Below are 13,739 nucleotides of genomic sequence, written 5' to 3' on the forward strand. Positions count from 1 at the left end.
AATGATCTTTTCACCCCAATTGTTATATTTCCAAGAGTAACAGGACCCCAAAAGTTATTGTTCAATTTGTCCTGAGTACGCTGATACCCCATATGTGGGGGTAAACCACTATTTGGGCACATGGCAGAGCTCGGAAGGGAAGCAGCGCCATTTGACTTTTTTGGCTGGAATTGAGATCGGACGACATGTCGCGTTTGAAAAGCCCCTGATGTGCCAAAACAGTGGAAACCCCCCAATTCTAACTCCAACCCTAACCCCAACACACCCCTAGCCCTAACCCTAGCCCTATCCCTAAACCTAGCCCTAATAGGAAAATGAAAATAAATACTTTTTTTTATTTTATTATTTTTTCCTAACAAAGGGGGTGATAAAGGGGGGTTTGATTTACTACATATGGCGGGTTTTTATATTTGGCAGCTGTCGTACGCTAAAAGACACTTTTTATTGTAAAAATAGTTTTTCCATCACCACATTTTGTGAGATATCATTTTTCCATATTTTGACTCACCGAGTCATGTGAGGTCTAATTTTTTGTGGGACGAGTTGACGTTTTTATTGGTACTATTTTCAGGCACGTGACATTTTTTGATCACTTTTTATTACCATTTTTGGGACGCAGAATGAACAAAAACCAGCGTTTCATGAATTTCTTTTGGGGGGGTGCGTTTACACCATTCCACGTGTGGTAAAATTGATAAAGCGGTTTTATTCTTCGGGTCAGTACGGTTACAGAGATACCTCATTTATGTCTTTTTTTATGTTTTGTCGGTTTTATGCAATGAAAACAATTTTATATAAAAAATAATTATTTTTGCATCGCTTTATTCTGTGAGCTATAACTTTTATATTTTTTCGCTGATGATGCTGTGTGGTAGCTCATTTTTTTTGGGACAAGATGACGCTTTCAGCGGTACCATGGTTATTTATATCTGTCTTTTTGATAGCGCGTTATTGCACTTTTTGTTTGGCGGTATGATAAAGCTTTATTTTTTGCTTTGCTTTTTATTTTTATTTTTAATTTTTATTTTTTAAGGGGTTCAATAAAGGGGTTAACTAGTGGGACAGTTTTATAGGGCGGGTCGTTACGGATGTGGCGATACCAAATATGTGTACTTTTATTGTTTTTGTTTTTTTTTATTTTCAAAAAATGAATTTATTAGGGAATTTTTATTTTTTTGTCATAAATTTATTTAGCGATTTTTTATAAATTATTTTTACACTTTTTTTTTAACTTTATTAAAATGTCCCAGGGGGAACATAACTGTCATGTTAACACATAGTGCCGGGTGTCAGCTGTGATAATCAGCTGACACCCGGCAGCGATCAGCTGCGCTCCCCCCGTGAGCGCAGGTGATCACGCTAGACGTACTATACCGTCCTTGGGACTTAGGTCCCAGGTCACATGGACGGAATAGTACGTCTAATGTAGGAAAGGGGTTAAACACATCCAATTGTGAAAATTATTATTATTCCATGCACTTTTGTTCGTGGCAAAACCCCTTTAATTGTTAGTAGTAGGTACTTATCTGATATTTTAAGTAAGCATTATTCCATGAATCACTCCAGCAAATACTGTGCTGCACAAGCGGTAAATGGCATACGCTACCATGTACAACATCTATGGCTGTTGTGCTTATTGTTATATGTCTATTTATCGGGTCTGAATCCAATAGTATAATATGGGTTAGCAGCCAATGCTCAGGAATGTAGTACCACTGCCAGTAATGAATCAGATGACTGGAGTAAGATTTGTGGCAATCACACAGAGACATGTGCCATTGCTAGACACTAACGATTCATTAAGTGCACCTCTTAATAAATCAGAAGCATCTGACTCCAACATGTCTTGATGATTCAAGGCCTAAATATATTATGCAAAGAAAATAAGAAAAAGTTAATTCATATTGCTTTGTGCGTATAATCTTAAATTCTTTCTTACCCTTTGCTTAACAAGAACATAGTTTTGCCACTACACAAGTCATTAGTTGAGCCATACTGTACAATTTTTGTCTCCAGTGTATATAAAGGACATAGATGAACTTGAGCAGGTACAGAGAAGAGAAAACAAGATAATTAAGGGAATGGTGGACTGCAATACCAAGACAGGTTATGAAACTTGGATTATTGAGTTTGGAAAAACCCAGACTTGGGGCGATCTTATTACAATGTACAAATATATGAGGGGGCAGTACAGAGATCTTTCCAATTATTTTTGCTACACTGAGCCCTACTACAGTGACAATGAGCGAAAGAAGGTTTAATCATCATCACACGCAATTCTTTACTGTCAGATCAGTGAGATTATGGAATTCTCTGCCACATGATGTTGTAATCGTTGATTCACTGCAAAAGTTTAAGGAGGGCCTGATGCCTTTCTTGATGTGTTATGGGTACCAGATTCAGTGATGGGACGTTGTTCCTGGGAACTAGTCTGATTGTAGTATGTGAAGTCGGGAAGGGATTTTTCTCCTCTTATCAGGCAAATAGCATCTGCCTAATGGGATTTTTGCCTTTTTCTACATAAACATGTAAGGGTATAAGTTTAATGATATTGACTTAAGTCTACCTTCATCTTTAAAAACTATGATACTTTGAGAGCCATAGGTGGTCAGGATTATGAGCATGCAAAGTTGACAGTCATATTTATAAGTGGAGGAGAAGAAATTATAAAATATGTCAGTACTAAGAAAAGGAGACAATTTAAAGAAGTTTGCAAAATAATTGTAAAGAATTGTGGGTATGGTTTAGCTGCCAATATCTACAAGAGGTGCTCATTTAACCTTTATTATCTAAGTGCAAAGGAAAGCAGCAAGATATGTTCAGATAGTGCCGACAGAGTTATAGCTGGATTTATATGATTTGATCTGTATACAGCACACCGGGTTGAGTTTCACGTTCAAAGGATTGCTCCCTCGCACAAAACATGCTCAGGCACAGACATATGTTAGATATCTCATTTGGGAAAAAAAGGTAGAACATATATTTTGAATTAATGTGGAACAATGCTCATCTCGCTCTGTTTCCTTCTTCCTCTCCTGATGTCTGGAAACCACAAGGGAGGAGAAAATACTTAATTTGTATCTGAAGGACAGTACCTTTTGAAAGATAGCTCCAGTCCAATAAAGTACTTAACGCACTCTTTTGCCAGAGGCCTACATAAATCAGGCAAGTAAGGGGAGTCAGACTCAAAGTGACTGGTAATGCCTAGTGAATTCCTCAGTGCGGCTCAGTATGATTTGGTGCGCATTGCATGCAGATGTCAGGTATTTTAATAAAGAGTTCATTGTACAAGGGTCCATTCCTGCTCCGTAGGCCCTTTTTAGAGTGGGTGGGAAGGAAAAAGGAGGGAGAGAGGACTGCTCCAGCTGGGTCTGGAAACTTTGTCTGAGTCAGGAAAACCGCAGCTCATAAGCAAAGAGGAAGCATAATGTTCTACAAGGACAAAACATTAGCAAAAATGTCACTCAGGCCTAGTTCCACATGTTGGCTGCTCTAGGCCTCTTCCTTCAAGCATGCCCGAGCGATATAAATTCCATCTGCTCGGCAGCCAAGTGACAGAGAAGAAATACCGGCATCTGGTCTCTATTGCTGTCGGCTTTTTTTTTTCTTCTTTTCTGTGTTCCATGTTAGTCCTTAGCTAGAAACATATGAGGAGATGAAGGTGCTGGCAAGCAAGTAAAAAAGCTACACTGGCACAAACAAGGCTTTCTGCTGCTTTTCACACTTCACTATGGATTTTTACAGGGAGAGAGGCGGTGAGGAACTGATAAACTGGAGTCTTGGAGCCAAAGACCTGGAGGTCATTTTTTGGTTTCAAACGTTCTCATCTGCAGATGGTGCAGAAAAGACATACATCTATGTGAACACATACCACATATTCTAACTGATAGTCAATACATATCTGTCACTTAGTTTGTATAACTATCTGATAACGTAATATGTAGGCCAAACCCAAATTGTACATTTTCTTAATTTTATGGATTTGGGCCTAAACTTCATCTTCAAAATTTTCTGCCAAAAACAACACCCTGTAAGATGTATTTTCTCATTTACCTCATTCGCCACACTCTGTCCCTTAGTTTAAGCATGTGCACCCATCTTACCTCTCGCACAGAAAGCCATCTTTCATAATTGCTTCTAGATAGAACTTCTTAGCCCTTTTTGAGTTATTGTCTGTAACCACAACAGTTGAAGGGGTTGTCCCCTTCCAAGAAATGTTTACCTTGATAGCACTTTGGTATAAAAAATAATCTGTACTATGCTCACCTTTACTGCATCTATTGGCAACTTTCCACCACTGCTCCCAGTGTCTAGTATTAGCTGCTTTGCTAATGTCCCATCAATAGCTTGACAACCAATCAGTGGGCTTAGTGGCTCTGAGTGGAGCATTCTGTCTACACTGACAGAGCCACTGAGGTCACTGATTGGCTGCCACGCTGTCGACGTGACGTCAGCATCACTGCTATGTCAGACACCGGGAACAGTAACAGGAACTCTGGGAGGTGAGTACAGCATGTCTTATTTTTTTATACCAAACTGTGCCCAGGAATGAGCATTCTTTTGCTAGGTCAATAGAATGGGGCATCAGACTGCACTGCTTGCCTGTCAGGATAATGTACAAAAGAACTCCAAGTAGATGTAATGGAGAATAGACTTTATTTCTAACGACTAGATAGACTGTCCTGAGGAAGTGGTGTGATCATCACAAAAGTCGTAGAAATAAAGTCTATTTTCCATGACATCTACTTGGACTTCTTTGGTACATTATCCTGACAGGCAAGCAGTGCACTCTGATGCCCCATTCTCTTCTCCTAGCAAAGGATCATCACATTGGGTCTTGCAGCAGCCGCCAATGCTAAGTGCAGTGGTTGTGCCTCACACAACCATAATAGGTGAGTGAATTTGTATTATCTCTCACAAATATTCCCTTTATCTCGGATAAGACCCTATGTGCGCTCTATATTCCTTCTCGCTGCCAGGAATGAGCATTAACTGAGAGGAGACAACCCCTTTAAGATGTTGAATCACAATTATGCAAAGTCAGCCAAAACCTACAATTTTAAATGCACTGGACAAATAAGTTAAGTATCTAAGGTCTCCGAGTTCTCTCCTAGAATATTCTGTCAGGGGAAAGAAGGAATGTTGATTTTTAACCCCTGATCTTTATTTTCCCAGAGAATATAAGTTGCTGCCTGATAGCTGATGCCTGATAAGCTTCTGCCTGAGTCAGACAGCGATTTACTCCTCTCTCTAGTTTGAAAACACATGCATGATCAGTGGAGCAGAGGATGCATGCGTATGGATGGGTCAGGAGGAATAACTGTGTGTGGCCAGCTTTAGGTTAATTTGTAGGCTAGGCTTTGAATGAGTAAGATATGCCATAATTTGAAGATCTGTTTTGAAAGCAACATTTTGTTTTATCCCTGAATTTGGGCTCTTTATATAACGTTCTGTTCATTGTATCCTTTGTACATTTTACAGTACTGATATAATGTCATGGAGAAATATCTGATTGTAGCAATTGGAATACGTTTCTTATAGTATAATGGTGGACTGGTGGTCACTAACTATGAAATGGCATTAAGGATTTCACATTTCGATTGGCTTATACTAGCAGACATTTGCTTAAATATTCATGTGATTACATTTTAATAACTGTGTCTGAAGTTTTTGTCAGCCAGGCCTCTTTGTCAAGACTTTTGAACAGTTGGGTGACAGCAACCTTTTCCAAATATACAGGATGACACTGAAAAAAACCAAGGTCTGTCATCTTTCTTGGATCTTTCTCTCGAAAAAATGAAATTATTTCTCCAGTTAATGTCGTGAGTGAATTGCTTCGGATATATGCTTGAACTATACTAGTTGGCCTGTGCACCAGTCGGCTGTGAATGACATGCGATGGGCCAAACCACTTGGGAGCACGGACTTTGAGTTATTAATGGTGACAGGTATACTACCTGGGAGACAGGTTGTGAGGGGAGGGGGAGATTATTTATAAGCGAATGGTTAACAGCTGTAGATACTGCTAAGCATTACATGGATGCCACAAGCTGTACAGATCAGAGCGCAAGTTATTCAAGCACGAACGACCTGCCTGTCACTGGAACGAGCCATGCGCTTGCAAATTGAAGTCAAGAGGGAGAGGGAATGAGGGGACTCTGAAACAATGCTCTGCTCTCAGGCGGCACTGTCATCACAAAGTGAGGGACGGTGATGTGAAAGAGATAGCCCTGTCATGAAATATGCTTATCAAATTGCATGAGCATCAATGATGAAGTTAAGAGATTTTCTCGATTTCCTTCAGCTTCCCCCTCGCACCTTACACTCTCTCTCGCTCTCCCCTCCCTGTCCTCCAGGCCTTTTAGCAGAACAGATGTAAAATGTGTCCAGCACAGATGCCAAGACACTGGGAAGAAAACACATTTTATATGGAATAAAATTTGTTATTTTATCTTGAACGTTAAGCTCTCAGTGATTTGAGTGTTGTTACTGATGTGAGTGTTGCTCCTACTACAGTTCACTGACTACATGAAGTAAAATATCACAACTAGGCACTATGGTGTACACAAATAGGTCATGTGGAGTTATATCTTTTGGTGTATGAGGAAGTCTGTGGGCTCCATCTTTAAAATTAGAACAGAATATTTCTACATTACAATCTTAAAGGGGTTGTCAATTTTTGAGGAAATTTTCGGCAAGCATTGCAGCTTGTTGAGTCTTAATGGTATGTAATGTACACACAGTTAGGCAGTTAGGATTCATTTCCAAGCGGCAGTTCCAGCATACTATCTTTCAAGTGCTGACTAGAGTGTTAGCTGCTTCTTTCAATGTTCTATTCTGAGAAATTCTCAAAGTTCTTTTTATTCTAAAAAATAAGCTGCTGAAACTTTAGTCAGCATGACTCCAAGTATGCAAAACTGCTATAATCAAAACTCGGAGCCAAATCCTAATAGAGTGCTGTGACAACACAGCCTGAATGTTGACTTTTGTATTGATATTTGTTGCACCTTTTTGTGCTGCTATCTTTGGAAGACAGAGATGCAGGGTAATTGAACAATTGATTTTTGTTAACATGTTAATCCCAATTGTATTAATCCATGCAGTTTGTTGACCTGTAATAAGTGAAGGTATGGACAAACTATGCAAATTGATTGAATACTTGAACAATGAGAGTTGACCGCATCCCACCTTCCCCCTGACCTGTCGATGATAGCCTGGAGGAAAGCTGTAGGTATAAAAAGGACCCCTATTCTTCTGCAAAGAGATTTTACAGAACAGCAGTGAGGCACCATGGCTCCAACCGGAGGAATACAGATTTGACCCACTGTCCACCACTGAGCCCTTGAAGACTTTTGGAGCCCTCAGGTTGGGACAACTTGGTCACCTGGCCACATACCTAAATTAACTATCAGCTTCCTAAGATTGATGCTCTCTCCTCTCTTTGGGTGCATGCGAAAAATCGGGGTGCCACTGGTTTGGGTAATTGGCCCTTGAAGCTCCAATATCACAGCTGCTCTAATCCCAGAGAGCCAGCTGAAAGATGAGACTCTGTAATTTGGACAATCTTGTGTATTTGCTGGGACTGTACTATATATTATTGACTGTTTGTGGTTCAATAATGTATTGCCACACTGTTTTACCCTTACCCTGTGTTGTATAAGTAGTATTCTGCCCACGGGAAAGAAGTGTAGGCATTCATTGGAATGAGCTCCATCTATGTGACCTTTCTAAGGACAGCCAGGCCAGCGGATGACAGCACCAACTGACCCTCATGTCTCTGCAAATACATGTTATATTCTCCAAGGATTCAGCAAGCCGCATGGTGCAGGAGTGGCCAAAAATGTAATCAAGGCTGGACAACTCTTGTAAACAATAATTTTGTGATGGTGTTTCTAATTAGAATTTAATAATGGCTCTGTACATACTTTATGCATTCCACTCCATCCACTCCAGCAGTGGTAAACCTGAGCAACCACCTTGTAGTCTGTTACTCGGTCAATGATGTTGGCCAGTGTATTCCTTGCCAGGGAATGTATCAGTTTTCACATTGACAGAGAGTCACTAACTATATATTAAAGGCAGTAATTAAAAAGTTGCTTAAAGGGTAAAAAGCTGAAATGAGAAACCAGACCACACAGATTCTGTCTCACCACAGATTCTGTCTCACTGCTATAATCTAATACAACAGCTTACAATACAGTGATTACCTACATGACAATATAGTACATACTCCAAACATATCATTTGATATAAAAAAAATTTAGAAATCATAGGTAATATGAACTATGCAAGCACTATGTAAGCAACGGGAAATAAATAATAGCTATTTGACAGACTTGCTAGCCATATATTTGTCAATTTTTTTAGACCAATCCATTTATTAGGCCAAGAATAAGGCAATGGACTAGGACCAGCAGGAGGTTGACGTGCGTCAACATGTATATCACTGCATTGATGCATATTTTTTTAAATGGAGATTGATTGGATTAAAGAATGCACATATCTTAAAGTTACTTTCTGAATTAAAATTTATACTCGTTGGACCCAGCTTGTTGACTGTGGATTCAAAGATATGTAGTGGGCAGTGATTGTGGATCATACTTGTATACATGAGCTCACAGTTTAATAAACTATTTACCTAATTAGAGGAATGCATGGTCACTTACATCGTAAAATTACTGGCTAAAAAAATCTTACATTGAACCTATAACTGTTTCTCTTGAAGTGACTTTAAGGGATATACCTATTTTAGACATTTATGACCAATCCTTGTAGATCTCACCTACGTGACATGCACCTATTTCCAGAACATGGGTCAACAGACCCCCATCATACAAGAGGCATACATACACTTCAATAGGAATAACAAGCTATGCATATCCAAGATAGGAATACTCTTTTAACTCCTCAAGGTAAAAGGACTAACATATTGAAAGCCAACATACTTGGTGTCCATTCCAACACCTGAATGCTCTCTTACACATTATATCATCGGCCAAATCTTCTGAAGCTGGTAGGATGACGTTTCTCTAATGTGTATCTCTAGCTTACGAAGTCCAGGCCGGGGAACATTTGTCTATGTATGGTCAGTCCATCAGAAATATATAAGGGTGCATCGCTAAAGGGCACAAGTTTTGCCTTTTAAATACAATCCCAAGGATTAGACATTTTGCTAAACTTCTCTAAACTATAAAGTGCTGATTGCCTTTCAGACTTGCAGAGAAGTGGCTTCACAGAGCCGTCATCGGGATGTGTAACAGCACAGTAAACAAAAGCCACAGGATAATTATGAAACATATGGTGCATAACCACCCGTCTGTTTATTTTATGGAACTTAACATTATTTACAGTGTATTTGTGGTTAAAATTAATAGATGTGTGTTGTCCAAAAAAAGAGACTTTTTCTTTCTGTTTTGAACTATTTACACAAAGCCTTCCAGCCCGCATCTGCATCACGGCTCTCTGTAAAATTCTATGATTGTTTTTGCATGTTCTTAATGATGTCTGAAAAAGATGTAATCCAAAAACAGAATGCTGCCAGAAACATTAACAGGAATGGTACAGTGTGAAAATAAGCAGTTTTCTGCCTGCCAAGCTCATCGAAAAAAAATGTACTTTTATTCCTCATCAAATATTTTTCAAATTCTTATTAACAAACTTGAATTCCTAGTGGCCAGGAAGGTCTTTTTTGTTACATTGCCTCTTACAGTGTTTTTTTTTTTTTAATGGGACTTGATCTAGTGATTAATATTTAAAAATGAAAAAAATATTACTTTGTTAGATTATAGGGTAGATATGGCATTTCATTCTGCAAAAACTTACCAAGAATACATGTATTGGTTAAGATAAAAGGTGCAATACATCAGATGTTACCTTACCATCATGTTTCCAAAATATCACAGGGCAGCAAGTTCAAGTGTATAACAGAAAAATGTGCAGATTATTGGTATATTCTTCCCAAAGTATTAATGGTATTGCTTAATGCGACTTTTACATAAAGGTGCGTTTACACTGTTCGATAATAGGGAATGTGTGTTCCTAGGAACGCTCATTCCCAATAATCAGGCGGTATAAACAGACTGCAGATGACCCGATGAACAGAATAGAAGTTCATCATTCTCGGCAGCACATCATCCTGTATGAACAGGACTTGTGCTGCCGAGAACATTTAGCTCAATAATGATCTATTACAGCTCATTTTGTGCTAATACGAAATGCGGGCTGCTTGTCTAAACAGGCTATTAAAGTGAACCTGTCGTCAGGACTGTGCTCAGTAAACTACAGACAGTGTCAGGTCGGCGCCGTTGTACTGATTAAAATGATACTTAATGAAATCCGTCTTGTGGTTGTTATTTAATTTGTATTTGTAGTTTTCAATAATAAGATTCTTGTGCTCCGGGGCAGCCTGTGGGGAAGGATTTATATGGTACTCTGCTTAGATATTCATCTGTATGACTTATGATAGGTCACTGATCTTTAAGTGACCTGCCCCCTATTTCTGGTACTACTGCGCAAACGCCATCGACGTTTTACCGCAGGCAAAAGAAAAATTTATCTCGCAAAATGGTGCCGGCGGCACCTGCACAGTAGTATCTATCGGAACATGCCATTTTGCTATAAAAAAATTTTTAGCTGCAGTAAAATGGCGCCAGTGGCAGCACTTGTGCAGTAGAATCTATCAGAACATGCCATTTTGCTAGAGAAAATTTTTTGGCTGCAGTAAAATGACGCCGGTGCTTGTGCAGTAATATCTATTGGAAAGTAATAGATGCTACTGCACATGCGTCCCCGCTGGCACCATTTTGATTAAGTAATTTTTTTTTTACCCGGCAATATTATAGGCATAATGCCATACATGCTACTGCTCAGGTGCAGACACCATTTTGCTCATTGTAAATTTTTTCTATTCTAAACCCACCATAGTATATGCATTATGTAAAATAAGGGGCAGATCACTAAAGGATCAGTGACCTGTCATAAGCCATAGAGATGAATATGTATGCAGAGCACCACATGAACACCCCCCCACAGGTCACCCCGGAGCACGAGAATCTCATTAACTGAAAACTACAAATACAGATTAAGCAGCAACCACAAGACGGATTTCTTCACCAAAGATATCATTTTAATCAGTATAAGGGGGCCACCCTGACACTGTAGGTTACTGAGCACAATCCTGCTGACAGGTTCCCTTTAAATGACCACCAATCACAAACAAATAGCTGACCAGCAGGTATGTAGATGCCAGGGTAGCTTTCTTTGTGTCCAAAATGTCCATCGTAGTGACCCTGAGAGTGCAGCACAAAATCTGAACTTCTACTTCTTTTCAAATGTCATCGACTTCAGTCAAGAACACAGCACCATCGTAATCAGCCCTGGTTCATCTCATGGCGGTTGAGATGTGGGACAAGCTTAGTTCAGATTGTGCTTTCCCTGTGATTGCACTTGATTAATTTAAAGGAGCAAAGTATACATTAGTAATGCATAGGCAAATATTGAATCTGGACTGAAGGGTCGGTTAATTATAATAGCTTAATTGTACATAGTTGTAAAATCAAATATAACTTTTTTCTACTTTCCCTCATTTTTTAGTTTGTCTTTACTGTATAGAATAATGTCACCGGTTGGTATTAGTCAACAATCTGATGTTATCAAAAGTCTTATATAAGTCTTATGTTTTAATTAGAATATTTGCATACTTGTTTATTAATAACAATCAGATTTTTGTGGGCTAAGAGAGTTGTCTAGCCCAACTAAAAAATCCTTAAATGTGCTTACAGCAGCAAGTTACCCAACTTACATATAGACTTTAATTATCGAAGGAGCCCACATGTAAATGTATCAGCATGATGATGAGTCGTGGCAGCTTGTGCTCCACATACAGTGTTCCTGTATTGGCATGTCATTAGTGCTGTGTATCAAGGTGGTTGGATGACCAGTTCATTTTGGTCACTAAGCCATCCCCCTTCTTTGTGTATTCATAGGTTAGATTAGCTGATGAAATGAGCCAGTTAGTCATCTTTCTTCACAATCAACACCAGTTACGTACTGACACAGGGAATGCTTTCCCGTGTTGGCCAATAGCTGCAAGTTGTTGCATTGAAATATGGAAACTGGGGTCCTTTTGATAATTAATAAGTTATATAACTTTTTGTATAACTTTAAAAAAAAATTAACCATACCATTTTTGAACTGGAGAACCCTTTTATCAAACTAATCTGGCCTACATTGTCATAAATAAAACAACACTATAATTCTAATAACCTCTGTGAATAGCAGCTGCAGTCAAAAGAGTAAATAAAACCCTAAAAAGCATATGGAAAACTGATCAAAAACTAAAATATAATGAAGATATATTTGGAAAATATCTAAGAGTTGATATTGGTTGAATTTATAGCCAATGGCAAAAGGTAATTCTGTTTATACTCTTCTGCTTCCCATAAATTAAACCTTTAACATCTGTAAAGATCAATGGTATGAAAACAATCAATACAGTTATGAATAATAAAAACAAGAGCATATAGACAGAGAGAATAATACAAAATTATTAAACTGAAATCGGTCTTTAAAAATGAAGCATCTTTTCACATCCTCTTTCTTCTGTAATATGGCCAAAAGGTCTGCCTTGGCAAGATGCCTTCTTTGATTTCCTGATCACTGGAATGGCCAAAGGTCCATGTAGGCATGAAGCCCACTTTCATTTTCTAATAATGTTTTAGCCAGTCCAAGACTCAATATATTGAGTATATTTTTCCAATAAAATGTTTCTCAGCTGAAAAATGGAAGACCATTTATATTGGACATTCTTTGCATGAATTCCGAAAAGCATTTTCAGATGTTGGCTGTAGCAGTGAATTCTGCGAGAAAGGTTGGCAATGGTTTTCCGTCTGTAAACTCAGCAGTGCGAAATAGCAACAATGTGAATCTCAAGTGGAACAACTCTAGCTGCAATTGCAGTTTTTGACTTACCAAAAAAGGATAAGGCAAAACATCCCAGTCTCTGAGAATTAAAGGAGATCTCTGCTTTTTTATTTTATATTTTGAGTAAGCTATTTGATTCAATAGAGAAAGATCAACAACTCAGGACCACTATCTTTCAGCTAGAGAATAGAGTGGCTAAAAAAAGCATCTCTCAAGCTGGAGGACGTCACATGTCTCTGCAGTAAATGGACATTCCTTTCAGTTCAAGAATTACGTAGTGCAGTGGCACTATAGAGTAGAAAAATGGCCATAGTCACTGTGAGGCTCAGCTATGAGACTTTCACATCCATGCCTGAACATACTGCTGAACCCCTGCCCTGGATGCGATTCGTCGCCGCTACACCAATAACATGGTTACTGCTGGATGCTGACAGCAGGTGACAGTTTACCTTTTAGATTGTTGAGAATAGTTGTCCCTTTCCCATCCACCTGTGTTTTGCTGCAATGAGCAGGTATGTGCTAAGCTCTCTGCTGAGATCCATGGATGGGGCTTGTTTCTATTTAAACCCCAACGATCAGCCAGTTATTTGGTTAGTTCAGTTAGACCTGGTCACTCTGATCCTTTGCTCCTGTGTGCTATTTTGGGATATCCTGTTACCCTGACCTCGGCTTGATTTTTGACCACCCATTTGCCTTCTGATTTTACCTCTGATGTAACTTCCTGGTTTTACCCAGTGTGATGACCTCTGGCTGGTAGCCCTCCTAAGGAAACAATCCAATGGACCCCACTGCATGACCAGATCCATGTACAAGAGTTA

At 39.0% G+C, this 13,739-nt stretch overlaps 1 protein-coding gene across 3 annotated transcripts in view; it reads right to left on the reverse strand.

Moving 5' to 3' along the window:
• The window catches only part of BNC2 (basonuclin zinc finger protein 2), a 953,199-nt gene that overhangs the window by 141,573 nt on the left and 797,887 nt on the right, over positions 1–13,739 (reverse strand). The gene's annotated exons all lie outside the window — the stretch shown is intronic.

The sequence above is a fragment of the Dendrobates tinctorius genome, unplaced genomic scaffold (assembly GCF_039654945.1).
Source record: "Dendrobates tinctorius isolate UK_male_01 unplaced genomic scaffold, ASM3965494v1 ptg000191l, whole genome shotgun sequence".
Taxonomy (NCBI): Eukaryota; Metazoa; Chordata; class Amphibia; order Anura; family Dendrobatidae; genus Dendrobates; species Dendrobates tinctorius.